This window comes from Dermacentor albipictus, chromosome 1 (genome assembly GCF_038994185.2).
Source record: "Dermacentor albipictus isolate Rhodes 1998 colony chromosome 1, USDA_Dalb.pri_finalv2, whole genome shotgun sequence".
In the NCBI taxonomy this organism is placed as follows: domain Eukaryota; kingdom Metazoa; phylum Arthropoda; class Arachnida; order Ixodida; family Ixodidae; genus Dermacentor; species Dermacentor albipictus.
The window spans coordinates 23,742,269-23,758,304 of NC_091821.1; the positions used below are offsets into that span (position 1 = coordinate 23,742,269).

The 16,036-nt window shown below is 43.6% G+C and overlaps 1 protein-coding gene and 1 pseudogene across 3 annotated transcripts in view; one reads left to right on the plus strand and one right to left on the minus strand.

The window, feature by feature from the left end:
- LOC135920477 (uncharacterized) overlaps positions 1-16,036 on the minus strand; it is a 33,645-nt gene that overhangs the window by 15,811 nt on the left and 1,798 nt on the right. The gene's annotated exons all lie outside the window — the stretch shown is intronic.
- LOC139054799 (uncharacterized) lies at positions 6,209-16,034 on the plus strand (annotated as a pseudogene).

Consider the following 16,036-nt stretch of genomic DNA (forward strand, 5'->3'; position numbering starts at 1 on the left):
TCTTCACTTCGTGATTTTTTTCAGTTACCGCCGATTACCTTTCCTCGCCGCGATCATCCTAACCAAGTGAAACATATTTTGTGTCGGTCATCAACATTCGCTCAATCCTTCATACCATGCACTATCATCGATTGGAACGATTTACCCTCATACATAGCCATGGAAACTGACATAGCCAAATTTAAGGAAATAATTCGGACTAGTGTGATGTGCTGTTAAAAATGCTGTGTTTTCTAATTAAGTATGTTTTGTTGATATTTTTTATGCTTTGCGAATTGCTGTTTGCTCCTCACGTGTTTATGTACGTTGTTTTTTGGTTCAATTTCACATATGATAACTACACTGCCTTGTGGAGCGGTAAAAATTTCTTGTAAATGTTTTTCTTTTTATGTATGCTGTACCTGAATGTACACTTGTGTTGTTTCTTGCCAGCTTACAAATTACACCCATTCTAGCTCGCATGAATGCAAATTCTTCTCCGCATCCCTCGGTGCTGTAGCTTGTCACACGGTTTTAAATTAAATTCCCAACAGAGTCAAGGCACCTATAGTCAACACTGTACACTGCGATGAGCCATAATGAAAGGAGCCTAGACAGCGTTTCACAAGCCAGTGATCTTCACATGAAGCGTGCTACTGGATTATATTCTTGCATTTATTTTTCAAACCTCAAAAATAGAAATATGGCATAAACCACTCACATATGTATTACCGACTCTTACGCCCTTTATGGATGAGTGTTTCCATTAGGCAACATACCAGAAGAAATTTTTCTTGCCAAGTTTCAGTAATGAGCATGAAGTATTTGTGGCTAAATGTTTTCGGACAGCACTGAATGACAGGCATCCAAGTGTCATATGTACGCTTAGAGCTGAAACGCAGGATGAGGAAGAAGTTTGGCACGCGACTTGCTTTCTTTTGAAAGCATGATCAGAGGAATGCAAGACCTCCACCTGCAGTGGTATCACACACATGATGTTAAGCAAATAAAATGTACAACCATGGTTCAGATATGACGAGAGCTGTCCTTAAATATTTCTAACAAAGCCATAGGTGGCTTGGGGCGAAGCCCACTTCCATTTAGTTTTCTGCCTCCTTAATGCTAAAAAAGTTTTCGCAAAATATTTATCTTTTCGCTGATTTTGCTTATTCTCAATTGGTTTTGAACATTTAGATAGAAAATAAACTTTTTTTTTCAGGTATTTATGTCTTGACCTTGAAATGATTGTCATACGTAAGAGTACCACCTAGACAGTATGTCTCATGGAATACTTTCGCACAAAATTATCATGTCAGCACACTGAAAGTGGTTAAACATTACCTTTCACCTAACCCGTGGCCTTCACCCTCAATATTTATTCCGTCCGGCCATGGCTGTGCAGCGCCTATTTTGGCTACAATGTCATGCGATGGGGCAAGCACTGTCCATTTCTCCGATTTGAACAAAGAATGTTCCCACATCTCTTTCTGGTGCAGTTTTTCTCCTTACCGTCGTAACGGTGACCTCAATATGGTGTACGTGCAGTGCTCGTCAAGGCGATGACTGCAGTAGAACTACATTGGTTACTTTACTGGCACCATTCACATTTCTGCCACCAGGAGACAGCACTAAACTTATTGTCCTATGAAATTGTGGACAGTTTTAGCAAAGCACTGCTTACATTCTGCTCATATTTCCAGCGCTCAGACACTGCAGGGAACTGCATAAGTTTTGTATTTGATAAGCGCGTCTTGCTGAGACGCGAGCAACGCACCATCAGCTTGGCTACAAAATGACTGAGAATCCAACTAGACGTGTTCTCATGCTCCGCTCTATCGCCTTTGTAAGCGGAGGACACCGATCTTCACACAGCTGCCGGCAAGAATGTTGTATGCAAGTGCACTAACGTTCCTGCTAAGCAGTTGTGTGAAATTTGCTAGCATATGCTGGTCAGAGTGGAGCAGACAGTAAACGCTCCACTAGAACACGCCAATCCCTCTGCATATTATTTATTGGCTGCCGTTGCCGCTGAACTACTAATTTTAACCCTGTCACTCTTTCTGACCTTCTGCCTTCCTCTGTACAGCCTCGCAAGACTTCCACAAAGCCCAGCTTTTCAGAAGAAACTCTTGCCTGAACATGCAAATGCATGTGTACAGACAATAGCTGTAGCTGAATCAGGTGAAAATGCATCATTGAAGAAACATATACATTTAATGCATCTGTGTATATATTTCTACAGGTACACAAATTTAAGTATACATATACTATTAAATATAAGCTTAATGGCATAACATGGTGCAAGTACTCCTAATGACGTCATGTGGGAATCGATCAGATTGCTCAGCTGAGTGACATGACTCGCCTATTCTATGCAGAACGGGCGGCGTGGCTGAAAATGTGGTAAGTGGTGCTACTGCGATTTGTAACCATGCAGACGTTTAAAGCCAAATAATAAATTACACACATTAAGCAGTGCGGCTAAATTTCTTCCATTATTAATAGGACCTACCCTACTTACTTCGTGCATTTGTACAAAATCGTCAAATTGTTTCAGGGTCCCCTTAACTTTGAGCACTATATGTCAAATCAATTGTTGTCGGCCATCTCTGGACCCCAGCAAACAATGTCTACAACATACATCCAAATGTGACATTCAAATGAGTGTCCCTCTATAGGGTTCCTCCTCTCCAGGCCCTGTCAAATGTCATTAACAGATGTAAGGTGGCGTCCAAGAAAGATTCTCTGGCAAGAATTTTTTCGGAATTGGTTCAGTAATAAAAGAGAGAAGTCAATGCGTTACAGAGAAAAGCAAGGAACCCTCTCAGCACAGAAATCCTCTCCCATTGCATCAACTAAGCATCTGGAATTACAGGTGCACCGACACAAAATTTCGAAGTCGAGGTAACTTGCAAGATAGATTTCTCTGGACACACACACGCATCTAAAATATATCTGTGGTGAATGTAGCTTAAAACATGTAAAATAAAATTTAAGTATTTGTGCGCGAAACCGCAAAGCGCAGCACCTCACGACGTTGACATCAACAACGCTATGTTACAAGTTTGTATTGGCTACCATTCTCCTTGTATGTGCTCTTGCTCATTCCACGACCTAGCCCTTCACTGACGCACTCGCTACCTTCCTCGGTTGTTCACAATGTCAGGTGCATAGTGCGATACTTAATTCTGCCGAACACATTCGGGGGTGGGTATGGTCATGCATAGGTTTCCCCATGATGGCCCTCAGCAGCAAAAATGGATGAAGTTTGTGTGCGCTACTGGACCCCAGGAGTGGAACCCACTGAAGAGCAGCTGCACTTGCTCACCTCATTTTGAATGTATAAAAAAATTTCATTTTATGCTTACCTCAGCTCTGCTTTACTGAAAATTTGCAGATTGTATTTTATTGTCCATGTAGTTCCATTTTAACACATGACACTCTCGCTTCGTTTTTAAAGGAAAAAAACACATTTGCCTTGATCTATGGGGAAGCCAGCTACTGCCAAGATGATGCTAGCACGAACCTGAGTCGCTGCCTATAGGCAGCTGCTAACAGCAAAGCAGTCGTTCCAGCGGGGTTGCCACGTCGGAAAAGTGGTTGGTTAGAAGATGCCTATGCCTAAAAACGATGGTCATGTCTAGTTTGGTGGCAACTCCTGCCTTAAGAAAACTGTCGCCCCAGAGGACGATGGCAAGAAGATCCCGAGGCACACGTGTATGTAGATGGAGAAAAACAAAAGAAACAATGAATCTTACTTGCTGGTGTTTGTGTCACAGTTTTGTGCAATCACGTGGCCAGTTTTGTTTACAAACCCACTGCCCTCTCGGTGCTCTCTGAAATCAAAACTTGGGCTACTTGCTATATACAAGACTTTATAAATAATTGACAGTTGCACGCTGAAGCAAACAAGGTTTTCCGATGAGATAACCAGGTCATTGGCTACTTCTTAAAAAAGAAAAGACAAGATCCAAAATTGTGGCATTGCTCCTTTAATGTTCCTCACCTCCCTTCTCTATTATTTAGCCTAGACAAGAAGTTACGTGTCACCATAGAGTTTCATATTAGTATACCTAGAGGCAAATCTGGCGCTGCGATTGCTCAACCATCATGGGAATGATGGGAAGTACAGGCTTCGGTTTGGCATTCTATTGCCTAGCGAACTAGTCTACAAGTATTTTTTTGGCAGTTTTGGTTTCGCTCCAAGCGCGATTGCTATAACCTGCAGTGGGACAGTGCAACGCAAAGTTCTCTGCCTTTGTTATGTTGCTCAAAGTGGCGATAGCGCGCTGGGCCAGCGACTGGGACGATGTTTGTGTCGCCGTGTGGCGTCGAAGCCCTGACGACAAAGCGACGGCATCGTAAACGTTGAAAGAACATGTTTAGATCGTTTGGACCTTTGTTAAGTGTGTTAGGTTGGCACTGTACCGTTACGTGCTTCATGAAGCTTCAGAATAGGAAAAAGAAGGCACTACTGATACAAGACATATACAGTTGTACTTCTAGTGACTTGACAATCAAATTTTATTGAGGACTTCATTATGCATTGCTCGTTTATGGGCTCATTGAAATGTGTGTTTTAGGTCTTTGAGAACACAGACTTACTTGTGGTAGGAAAGGTTGCTGCTTCCTGGCTGTAGTCTAGTGTCGCAAAATGGGTAAGTGCAAAGCCACGCCATAACGCTTCGCAAGCGGTACGTCAATATAAAATATGATGAAGCATATTCATAGGAGGCTACTAGCGTCCTAGCTAGCACTGCAGCAGATGTGCTTAAAAGTATGTGAAGGCGTTCAGCAATCGTGACAGTCGACGCAGCCTTTCGAAAGAGCGAGAGAGAGTTAGCAAGTGCCTGTCGTCTGCGAGAAAAGACTCGCGTTTGCAGCGAGCAGGCGTCGTAGCAAACGGCAGGCGTCGTAGCAAACGACACTTATAGCATTCCACTCAAGGACGCAACACTTTCTTACAATACAACCTTTTTATTTCCATAAATACTTGACGAGCATTTTATATATGTACATGCACGGTTGTTATTGCTGTTGCAAAAATAAATAAATAATTATTTTTTGGGGTTAAATCGGGAACAGAATCGCACAAGTATGCACACCCTGGTGTGTCCTGGTGACAAACCATAGTAAGCCATGCTTCCATCTCAAAGTCATACAAAGTTTATGGAGTGTCTTGTACATTATATAACATACTACAGAAATAAAATTAGATTTCACGCGACAATATTTGAGTATAGCTTTGTTTACTGCGCCGCAAGCAAACGCCACTAGTCTAAAGATCGAAGTCAATCCGAAGCCTGTACTTCCCATCATTCCCATGTAGGTTGAGGCAGCGCTCATGAGAACCCCCATAGACACTAGCGCATTTCCCTCAAGGCATTTATTTAGAAACTCTATGCGTGTCACTATCTGATCATGGGTTTTCTTTTTTCTTATGCAGTTCACAAGTGCTAGCCTAGGGTCGCTCTATACAGATTTCCACCATGCAGTGGTGAGCTGACAAAAGGGTTTTAGTGACGGGGAGCAGCACAAGCTAGAAAGCTGACAAGCATGTAAAGTACTGGCAAAGCAGACAAACAGGTGACTATTGCGCAAGCTTCTCAAAAAAAAAAAGAAAACAGCTTGCTGCAATAAATGGTAACTATGCTTATTTTTTGTTAATGCATATCCCCTATCCCCCATTCCCCTGCATGCATGTACATAATGGGCCACTTGTTGCAGCTGCGTGTTAGGAACTTGGAACCTGCGACTATCCTTCAATGAAAGGAAACCGACTGTGTGCCATAACAAAGTAAATACAGGAGATTGTTTTGAGTGTCTGCAAGTTTTACAGCCTGTATAGGGCAGAAATGATAATGACTACAATTTATACACCAAGCTTCTCTGTTTGCTATGCCCAAACCTGGTGAAAAGCCCCATGAAAGCAGGTAAAATTCATCACTCAAATGCCGCAGTTGAGACAGAGGGAGTATACTGCACCATTCATTTGATCTCAATGCCACTCATTATGTGGTAATGATGGCATCATAGTGAAGCTAGCAGAATGGATGCCATCATGTTCCCCATTGCTAACAATTTCGAGAGCACGTGCTATTCCTCTATAGTAAAATCTCGTCAATTCGAACTTCCGGTTTAACCGAATTGACGCCGAGTTCCCGTCAAAGCTGTGTGTATTCCAATGGGCGAAAACGCCCGGTTAACTCGAGCATGCCGCGCTCCTACAATGCTCTTAGAGGCTGCCTTGCACAGCTTGAGGCCCGACCTTCAGGAGGCCATCCTGGAGTGGGCTGAGAGGATAGGGGAGGCCTACTCCAAGTAGTTTCTTCCCCACCCTCCATTCCGTTGCACCCTTCCCTTGAATGAGGGATAAATAGTTTTTTCACCATCTCATTATCACCATCAGCATGGTTATGCCCACTGCAGGGCAAAGGCCTCTCCCATACTTCTCCAACTACCCCGGTCATGTACTAATTGTGGCCATGTCGTCCCTGCAAACTTCTTACTTCTCATCCGCCCACCTAAATTTCTGCCGCCCCCTGATACACTTCCCTTCCCTTGGAATCCAATCCGTAACCCTTAATGACCATCGGTTATCTTCCCTCCTTATTACATGTCTTGCCCATGCCCATTTCTTTTTCTTGATTTCAACTAGGATGTCATTAACTCTCGTTTGTTCCCTCACCCAATCTGCTCTTTTCTTATCCCTTAACATTACACCTATCACTCTTCTTTCCATAGCTTGTTGCGTCATCCCAAATTTAAGTAGAACCCTTTTCGTAAGCCTCCAGGTTTCTGCCCCCGTACGTGAGTACTGGTAAGACGCAGCTGTTATACACTTTTCTCTTGAGGGATAATGGCAACCTGCTGTTCATGGTCCGAGAATGCCTGCCAAACGCGCCCCAGCCCATTCTTACTCTTCCGATTATTTCAGTTTCATGATCCAGATCTGCGGTCACTACCTGTCTTAAGTAGATGTATTCCTTTACCACTTCCAGTGCCTCGCTACCTATCGTAAACTGCTGTTCTCTTCCGAGACTGTTAAACATTACATTAGTTTTCTGCGGATTAATTTTTAGACCCACCCTTCTGCTTTGCCTCTCCAGATCAGTGAGCATGCAATATCATGAGCGAATCGCAAGTTACTAAGGTATTCTCCATTAACTCTTATCCCAAATTCTTCCCAATCCAGGTCTCTGAATACCTCCTGTAAACACGCTGTGAATAGCATTGGAGAGATTGTATCTCCCTGCCTGACGCCTTTCTTTATTGGGATTTTGTTGCTTTCTTTATGTAGAAGTACGGTGGCTGTGGAGCCACTATAGACATCTTTCAGTATTTTTACATATGGCTCGTCTACACCCTGATTCCGTAATGCCTCCATGACTGCTGAGGTTTCGACTGAATCAAACGCTTTCTCATAATCAATGAAAGCTATACATAAGAGTTGGTTATATTCCGCACATTTCTCTATCTCCTGATTGATAGCATAAATATGGTCTATTGTTGAGGAGCCTTTACGGAATCCTGCCTGGTCCTTTGGTTGACAGAAGTCCAAGGTGTTCCCGATTCTATTTGCGATTACCTTAGTAAATACTTTGTAGGCAATGGACAGTAAGCTGATCGGTCTATAATTTCTCAAGTCCTTGGCGTCTCCTTTCTTATGGATTAGAATTATGTAAGCGTTCTTACAAGATTCCGGTACGCTCGAAGTCATGAGGCATTGCGTATAGAGGGTTGCCCCAGTTCTTCTAGAACAATCTGCGCACCATTCTTCAACAATCTGCTGTTACCTGATCCTCCCCGGCTGCTTCCCCCTTTGCATAGCTCCCAAGGCTTTCTTAACTTCTTCCAGCATTACTTGTGGGATTTCAAATTCCTCTAGACTATTCTCTCTTCCGTTATCGTCGTGGGTGCCACTGGTACTGTACAAACTTCTATAGAGCTCCTCAGCTACTTGAACTACCTCATCCATATTGGTAATGATATTGCTGGCTTTATCTCTTAACGCATACATTTGATTCTGGTTTACAAATGCCAAAAAACACTTCGCCTTCATCTACTTTGTCAGGTGTGGTTGGGAATGGCTCAGTATCTTCTGGCCGAATGAATTTCCTTTTGCAGTCTCTCTTCTGAAGTGCCTAGTTCTATCAGGGAGGACACTTTGTGAGGTAGAATGACTACAGGCATTTCTTTGGGCAAATTTCTCAGAGACACTACTAAACTTTCATTACAAAAAAAAAAAAAAACCCAGAACAGGCGACAACAGCAGCTGCCATCAAAGAAAGACAAGGTCGTCAGGGCACATTACTGTACCATGTGGTTTATTGTTCCATGTTTGTTATTTGGGGGGAAGGGGGACGAGAGGCTCCCCCAGATGGCCTTTCCTTTTACAGGGAAGCTGTATAACTCAACCATCTAAAGAAATTTTTGCGCCGTTTTGGCAAGTGAAAAAATTCCCCATACATGGGCCGATCCTGGAGATAGTGCAATGCCGGGCTGACCAGCGGCGGAGGTGAAGCAGGCATTAAGCGCTCTCCATACGTGGGTTGATCCTGAAGATAGTGCAGTACCGGCTCGACCCATGGCAGAGGTGAAGCAGCCGTTAAGCACTCCCCATGCATGGGCTGATCCCGAAGATAGTGCAATGCCGGGCCGACCCATGGTGGAGGTGAAGCAGACGTTAAGCACTCCCCACATGTGCTCCGATACCGAAGATAGTGCAATGCCAGGCCAACCCGCGGCGGAGGTGCAGTTCAGCATTAAGGGGCCCACATACACAGCTTCGCTGGTCATCCTTCTTCAGAGTGGAAGGGCAGCGAGATTTTTTTTTTCCAATGTCAAATGCTGCTGAGTGACTACACCTACGCCACCTTGCCCTGCTTTACAGTATCATCTTATTGTTACAAAGAACAATTAAATTAACCATTAAATTTCTTTACTTCACTGTGGTTCTTTTTAGAGTGCACTACCTTCGGGATGGGGCCACATATTTTGTTGAGTAAATCCACACGTCCTGGTATAGTTCTAGATAAGCACATCTGGGTTACCTTTGGCCTTGTTCACTAATTACACATTATTGCTGCTACGTACATAACTTATGCTAACTTGGCAAGTCAGCTTCGTCCCAAGCTTCATTTTAAAGCCTTTTCATTGTCTTACATGCACTAGAAGGCTTCAAGTCATGTAATTTGATGAAACAAAAGTGATGAGGCGCCCAGATCCCACAAACCCCTAAGTGACCTGAACTTGTCAAAGATCTTGCCTAATGTCTTTAAGAATTTTGGAGTAGACACCAAAGGTCTTTGAGTACAGTGCTATCCAGAGGTAAGCACTTACTGAAAAGCAGATAGATTAGAACTTTTTGCACAAAGTTGGGAATTTTTTCTCAAATAAACAAAGCAACAGACCGATTTGTTCGTTTTGCTGACCCAGGCCGAGCAAACATTACGGACGCTCATTCGTAACCAGATATAATCATGCGTCGCCATACATGCACCTATTCAAATCAATTAATTTGATCAACACATTTCAAATTCAAGCTCTGACGCGGTTTGTGGGCACCTAGCGCCATCTACGTTAGGAAGTGGGAAACACACAACATGATCCGCTACGTGTTGTTGGTTTTTTGCTTTGTGGCGCATCGACCCGCACCACCAAAAGTTTCGGATTGTCAGGTGAGCGTGTTGATCATGGCATCGTCATCGCGCGCAGATGCACCTAGAAGACATCCCGTTTCTGGCCAATCGAGTGTTTCCGCAGCCGATTTTGCAGATGAAATCAGCAGTAGTGAGCCTGAAGGTGTGGACACATCAGATTTTAGCACCGATGACAAGGATGTGTCAAGTCAAGCTGGAACATCCAGCGGGTGAACATCGACTATGTGCGGCAGGGCATGCACTCACCGCTATATTATTTATTTTCACGGTCTCAACATCACACGGACATGATTCCTTGCCAGCAGTTGTAAAGTGCGTACAGCTTTTTCCTAGAAGAAACACGGGGGTCAAAGTTGGCGGTGCGCTACGGAGTAACGCATGCACTTCGTGTGGGCCATCTACGGCCCATATTCTGAAACTATCGCCTTGGACACGCCTCTGCCAACGGCGTGCGCCGATTGGTAGGTTTAGCAAAACCGGAAAATAAACAGCGCCATCTAGTAGTTCCGGCCTATGTCATTTTAATATCATGGTGTCGATGGGCGCTCTTGACATATATTGAATTATCGAACATGTCTTTTGGCATTTGGTTAGTAGTGGGAGTGTAGTAGAGATAAGGTAGGTGGTAGTTTATAGTAGCCTTATTGGTGGCGCTTTACACGCATTGTTTCACGGCGATATTTGTCGATTTATATAAAATAAAACATTTCACCTTTCTTTATTCATTTTACCTAAAGCAGCCATAACCAACCGTAGTCAGTGCGCAGAACACGTACTGCGGCCATTACACTCGAAAACAACACACACCGAGCCGTTCTGCACTCTCTCATGCGATGTGAAGTGTTTGACAGCGCGTATTGGTAGTGCACACTGACATCATGGGTAAGCAGTCACTAGACTTATTGAACGAGACTATCGCGCCGGTGAAACTATCACGGAAGGCGAACGTTTGAGAATATGGCCCTATGTCTTCCAACTCTTTTTCACAGCAGAGCTGATGAACGTGATCTGCGACAACACAAACAAATATGCGTGGACGCATATCTTAAAGAGGCAGACATAGGCAGAAAAGGTCGGCTCATGGAAAAATTTCGGTCCCAGTGAAGTGATGGAGTGCACAGGAGTCTTAATCTACATGGGAATTGTGAAACTGCCTCGCCTCCATCTGTACTGGCATACCTCGGAGTTATTCAGGCCGAATTCCTCCAAAGATTATGCCCAGGGGCAGATTTTTTTCGTTCCTTGCTTTTCTCAGTGTCATGGACCCGGGGAAGAGTGACCCCGTCCGTGATGGCAAGCTGCACAGGATCGCACATCTACTGCAGCATATGAATGACGTGTCATGTCAGCTTCTTCAGCCATACCAAAATTTGTGCGTGGATGAACGAATGGTTAAATCAAAAGGACGATCAGGAATTTGGCAGTATATGTGTGACAAAGGGGTTAAGCACAGTGACAAAGGGAATGAAGCACAGGCAACCCTGTCCAATTCTGTTTACACCGGGAAGTGAGAAACACCCAGCTCAAAGGGACGAGCTTATGACGTAACCCGCCTGTCTACTGCATATTTGGATCAAGGCAACATCATCTACACGTCCACCTCCCTCTTTGAACATCCCATCTTGAGCAGAAAACTCTCTCTTGCAGAACAATGCAAAAATCGTTGCGGATTTCCCTCCCAGCTGAAAGACATCATTTGAGAGAAAAGAGCAACTCGAGAAGACATTCGCTGGCTGCAGTGCCGCGATGTGCTCTACTTGCAGTAGAAAGACAAGCGCGCTGTAAACATGAGCACAGCACAAACTGCCAACAATCACATGACAGCAATGCAAAAAGTGAAGAGAGGAAACCGATGGACAAAGATTCCCATCAGGAAGCCGCTCTTAATAGAAGACTACTACCTGGCTCCGGACAGGCCGCATATTGGAATCTGAACCTGGCAACGTTTAACATTAGAACGTTATCTAGTGAGGCGAGTCTAGCAGTGTTGTTGGAAGAATTAGAGGGTAGTAAATGGGATATAATAGGGCTCAGTGAGGTTAGGAGGACAAAAGAAGCATATACAGTGCTAAAAAGCGGGCACGTACTGTGCTACCGGGGCTTAGCGGAGAGACGAGAACTAGGAGTCGGATTCCTGATTAATAAGGAAATAGCTGGTAACATACAGGAATTCTATAGCATTAACGAGAGGGTGGCAGGTCTTGTTGTGAAACTTAATAAGAGGTACAAATTGAAGGTGGTACAAGTCTATGCCCCTACATGCAGTCATGATGACCAGGAAGTCGAAAGCTTTTATGAAGACGTGGAATCGGCGATGGGTAAAGTCAAAACAAAATACACTATACTGATGGGCAACTTCAATGCCAGGGTACGCAAGAAGCAGGCTGGAGACAAGTCAGTGGGGGAATATGGCATAGGCTCTAGGAGTAGCAGAGGAGAGTTATTAGTAGAGTTTGCAGAACAGAATAATATGCAGATAATGAATACCTTTTTCCGCAAGCGGGTTAGCCGAAAGTGGACGTGGAGGCACCCGAATGGTGAGACTAGAAATGAAATCGACTTCATACTCTGCGCGAACCCTGGCATCATACAAGATGTAGACGTGCTCGGCAAGGTACGCTGCAGTGACCATAGGATGGCAAGAACTCGAATTAGCCTAGACTTGAGGAGGGAACGGAAGAAACTGGTACACAAGAAGCCAATCAATGAGTTGGTGGTAAGAGGGAAACTAGAGGAATTCCGGATCAAGCTACAGAACAGGTATTCGTCTTTAACTCAGGAAGAGGACCTTAGTGTCGAAGCAATGAACGACAATCTCATGGGCATCATTAAGGAGTGCGCAATAGAAGTCGGTGGTAACGCCGTTAGACAGGAAACCAGTAAGCTTTCGCAGGAGACGAAAGATCTGATCAAGAAACGCCAATGTATGAAAGCCTCTAACCCTACAGCTAGAATAGAACTGGCAGAATTTTCTAAGCTAATCAACAAGCGTAAGACTGCGGACATCAGGAACTATAATATGGATAGAATTGAACAGGTTCTCAGGAACAGAGGAAGCCTAAAAACGAAGAAGAAATTAGGAATAGGCAAGAATCAGATGTGTGCGTTAAGAGACAAAGCCGGCAATATCGTTACTAATATGGATGAGATAGTTCAAGTGGCTGAGGAGTTCTATAAAGATCTATACAGTACCAGTGGCACCCACGACGATAGTGGAAGAGAGAATAGCCTAGAGGAATTTGAAATCCCACAAGTAATGCTGGAAGAAGTAAAGAAAGCCTTGGGAGCTATGCAAAGGGGGAAGCAGCCGGGGAGGATCAGGTAACAGCAGATTGTTGAAGAATGGTGCGCAGATTGTTCTAGAAGAACTGGGGCCACCCTCTATACGCAATGCCTCATAACCTCGAGCGTACCGGAATCTTGGAAGAACGCTAACATAATCCAAATCCATAAGAAAGGGGACGCCAAAGACTTGAAAAATTATAGACCGATCAGCTTACTGTCCGTTGCCTACAAAGTATTCACTAAGGTAATCGCAAATAGAATCAGGAACACCTTAGACTTCTGTCAACCAAAGGACCAGGCAGGATTCCGTAAGGGCTACTCAACAATAGACCATATTCACACTATCAATCAAGTGATAGAGGAATGTGCAGAATATAACCAACCCTTCTATATAGCTTTCATTGATTACGAGAAAGCGTTTGATTCAGTCGAAACCTCAGCAGTCATGGAGGCATTACGGAATCAGGGTGTGGATGAGCCATATGTAAAAATACTGGAGGATATCTACAGTGGCTCCACAGCCACCGTAGCCCTCCACAAAGAAAGCAACAAAATCCCAATAAAGAAAGGCGTCAGACAGGGAGATACGATCTCTCCAATGCTATTCACAGCATGTTTACAGGAGGTATTCAGAGACCTGGAGTGGGAAGAATTGGGGATAAAAGTTGATGGAGAATACCTTAGCAACTTGCGATTCGCTGATGATATTGCCTTGCTTAGTAACTCAGGAGACCAATTGCAATGCATGCTCACTGACCTGGATAGGCAAAGCAGAAGGGTGGGTCTGAAAATTAATCTGCAGAAAACTAAAGTAATGTTTAACAGTCTCGGAAGAGAACAGCAGTTTACGATAGGTAGTGAGGCACTGGAAGTGGTAAGGGAATACATCTACTTAGGGCAGGTAGTGACCAGGAATCCGGATCATGAGACTGAAATAGCCAGAAGAATAAGAATGGGCTGGGGTGCGTTTGGCAGGCATTCTCAAATCATGAACAGCAGGTTGCCACTATCCCTCAAAAGGAAAGTGTATAACAGCCGTGTGTTACCAGTACTTGCATATGGGGCAGAAACCTGGAGGCTTACGAAAAGGGTTCTACTTAAACTGAGGACGACGCAATGAGCTATGGAAAGAAGAATGATGGGTGTAACGTTAAGGGATATTGGGATAAGATTGGGTGAGGCAACAAACGCGGGTAAATGACATCTTAGTTGAAATCAAGAAAAAGAAATGGGCATGGGCCGGACATCTAATGAGGAGGGAAGATAACCGATGGTCATTAAGGGTTACGGACTGGATTCCAAGGGAAGGGCAGCGTAGCAGGGGGTGGCAGAAAGTTAGGTGGGCGGATGACATTAAGACGTTTGCAGGGACAACATGGCCACAATTAGTACATGACCGGGGTAGTTGGAGAAATACGGGAGAGGCCTTTGCACTGCAGTGGGTGTAACTAGGCTGATGATGATGACTATAAGGGCATGCTTGGTGTTGACAAGTCCTATCAACTTACAGCTTCTTATAATGTCTTTGAAGTGTGTCAGGTGGTGGAAGACACTGTTCATCTACTGCATTGACACTGCTGTCATCGACAGCTTCATCATCGCGGAACGTCACCCTGAGATAGAGGAGCTCTCTAGAAAGACTGGCTTTGACCAGCTTGCATTCTGAATTGAGCTGGTCAACCAGATTTTTGGGATGGATGACAGATATGTTCACCCTCCACCTCCTCCAAAGTCGGAGCACAAGCCCCAGGTGCAAGAAAAGCGCCATAACTGCAAGCTCTGCTACAAGAAAAACAAAGTAGAAATGAAGACAGCAGTTTTTTGCAAGCCATGCGGTGTGTACCATCCTGACGAGGGACTCCTTTGGAGAATGGCACGCCACACACCCACAGTAACTTTTTTTTTTTTCAGAGAAAACAGTTCTCGGCAATAATTTTTGAAACTTGTGTCATCTTTTTACGACATTATAAGCTACAAAATGTTTATTTTCAAATTTTTTCACCCTCAATATTTTTAAAGTTGTGCTCCTTTTTCAAGCAGAATGATATCCTCAATATATAAATGCTTACATTATAAACATTTCTTTCAGTAATTTATGTAATAAATATATATGCAGCATTTATGTTATTGAACAGAAAATTCTTTTAGCTAAATTTTGATACCAAGCTATGTAAATAAGGCATTAGTGTCTAGCTGCCAAAAAATATTTCCTTTTACCTAGTAAAAAGTGCCTTTTTCCCGCAGTAACAAAAAAGTTGTGGTTTCATTTTCACAATTGCTACTGCCAGACATATACAGAACCCTCCGGAACCCCTTTTGGAGCAGACAAGTTGCAATATTAGCAAAAATTTGGCTTTTGTAGCAGCACATAGCAGACATTGCAATGGCAGCAGTTTGGAGCAATGTATCAACAGTTCCCCCACTGCTCACAGGAAGAAATTTTTTGATAACTTTGCAGTCCCCTTTGGTAAAGTAGGCATTAAAAGGGAAAACCAGGCACATGCTCCAAGACTGAACCTTACAATAAAACAGAATGATTGCTGAGTAGGGAAACCATTCTGCTCTACAATGTACAAGAGCATAAAACACCGTACCGAATGTCATATTACGACTACATAAAAAATGCTTCATCATATACGCCCACCTAATGTGCTTCAGGCAACTTTTTCTTTTATGCAAAGCACACAATTTGTGAAGGTTTCAAACAAGTTTCCCATGAAAATTAAGCAATTTTCAGTACATTCTGGTGTCAAGCAGTGTTTATTCAGCCTGCCACCCATAAACTGAATTATTTTGTAGCTTGGCACAAACATTTCAATTTCTATGATGCTAAAAGTCAGTATTTGTTTCATGACTAAGGGACTTACAAACAAAACAGAAAGGCTGCTAATCAAAAGCAACTTTTCTGTTTTCTGATGAGAGGGGATAAAATGTACCTACCCTTCAGATTCACTGCAACTACATTACCATGAAACATGTTAGACATCTCAATAAGCTGCCAACTTTTTCTTTCCCTTGTTTCCCTGACACCATTTTTATGACAAAACACTAACTGCACCAAGCAGTAAGCAAAGTAACGAAGCAATCAAGAGAACTGTGAAACCATTGGG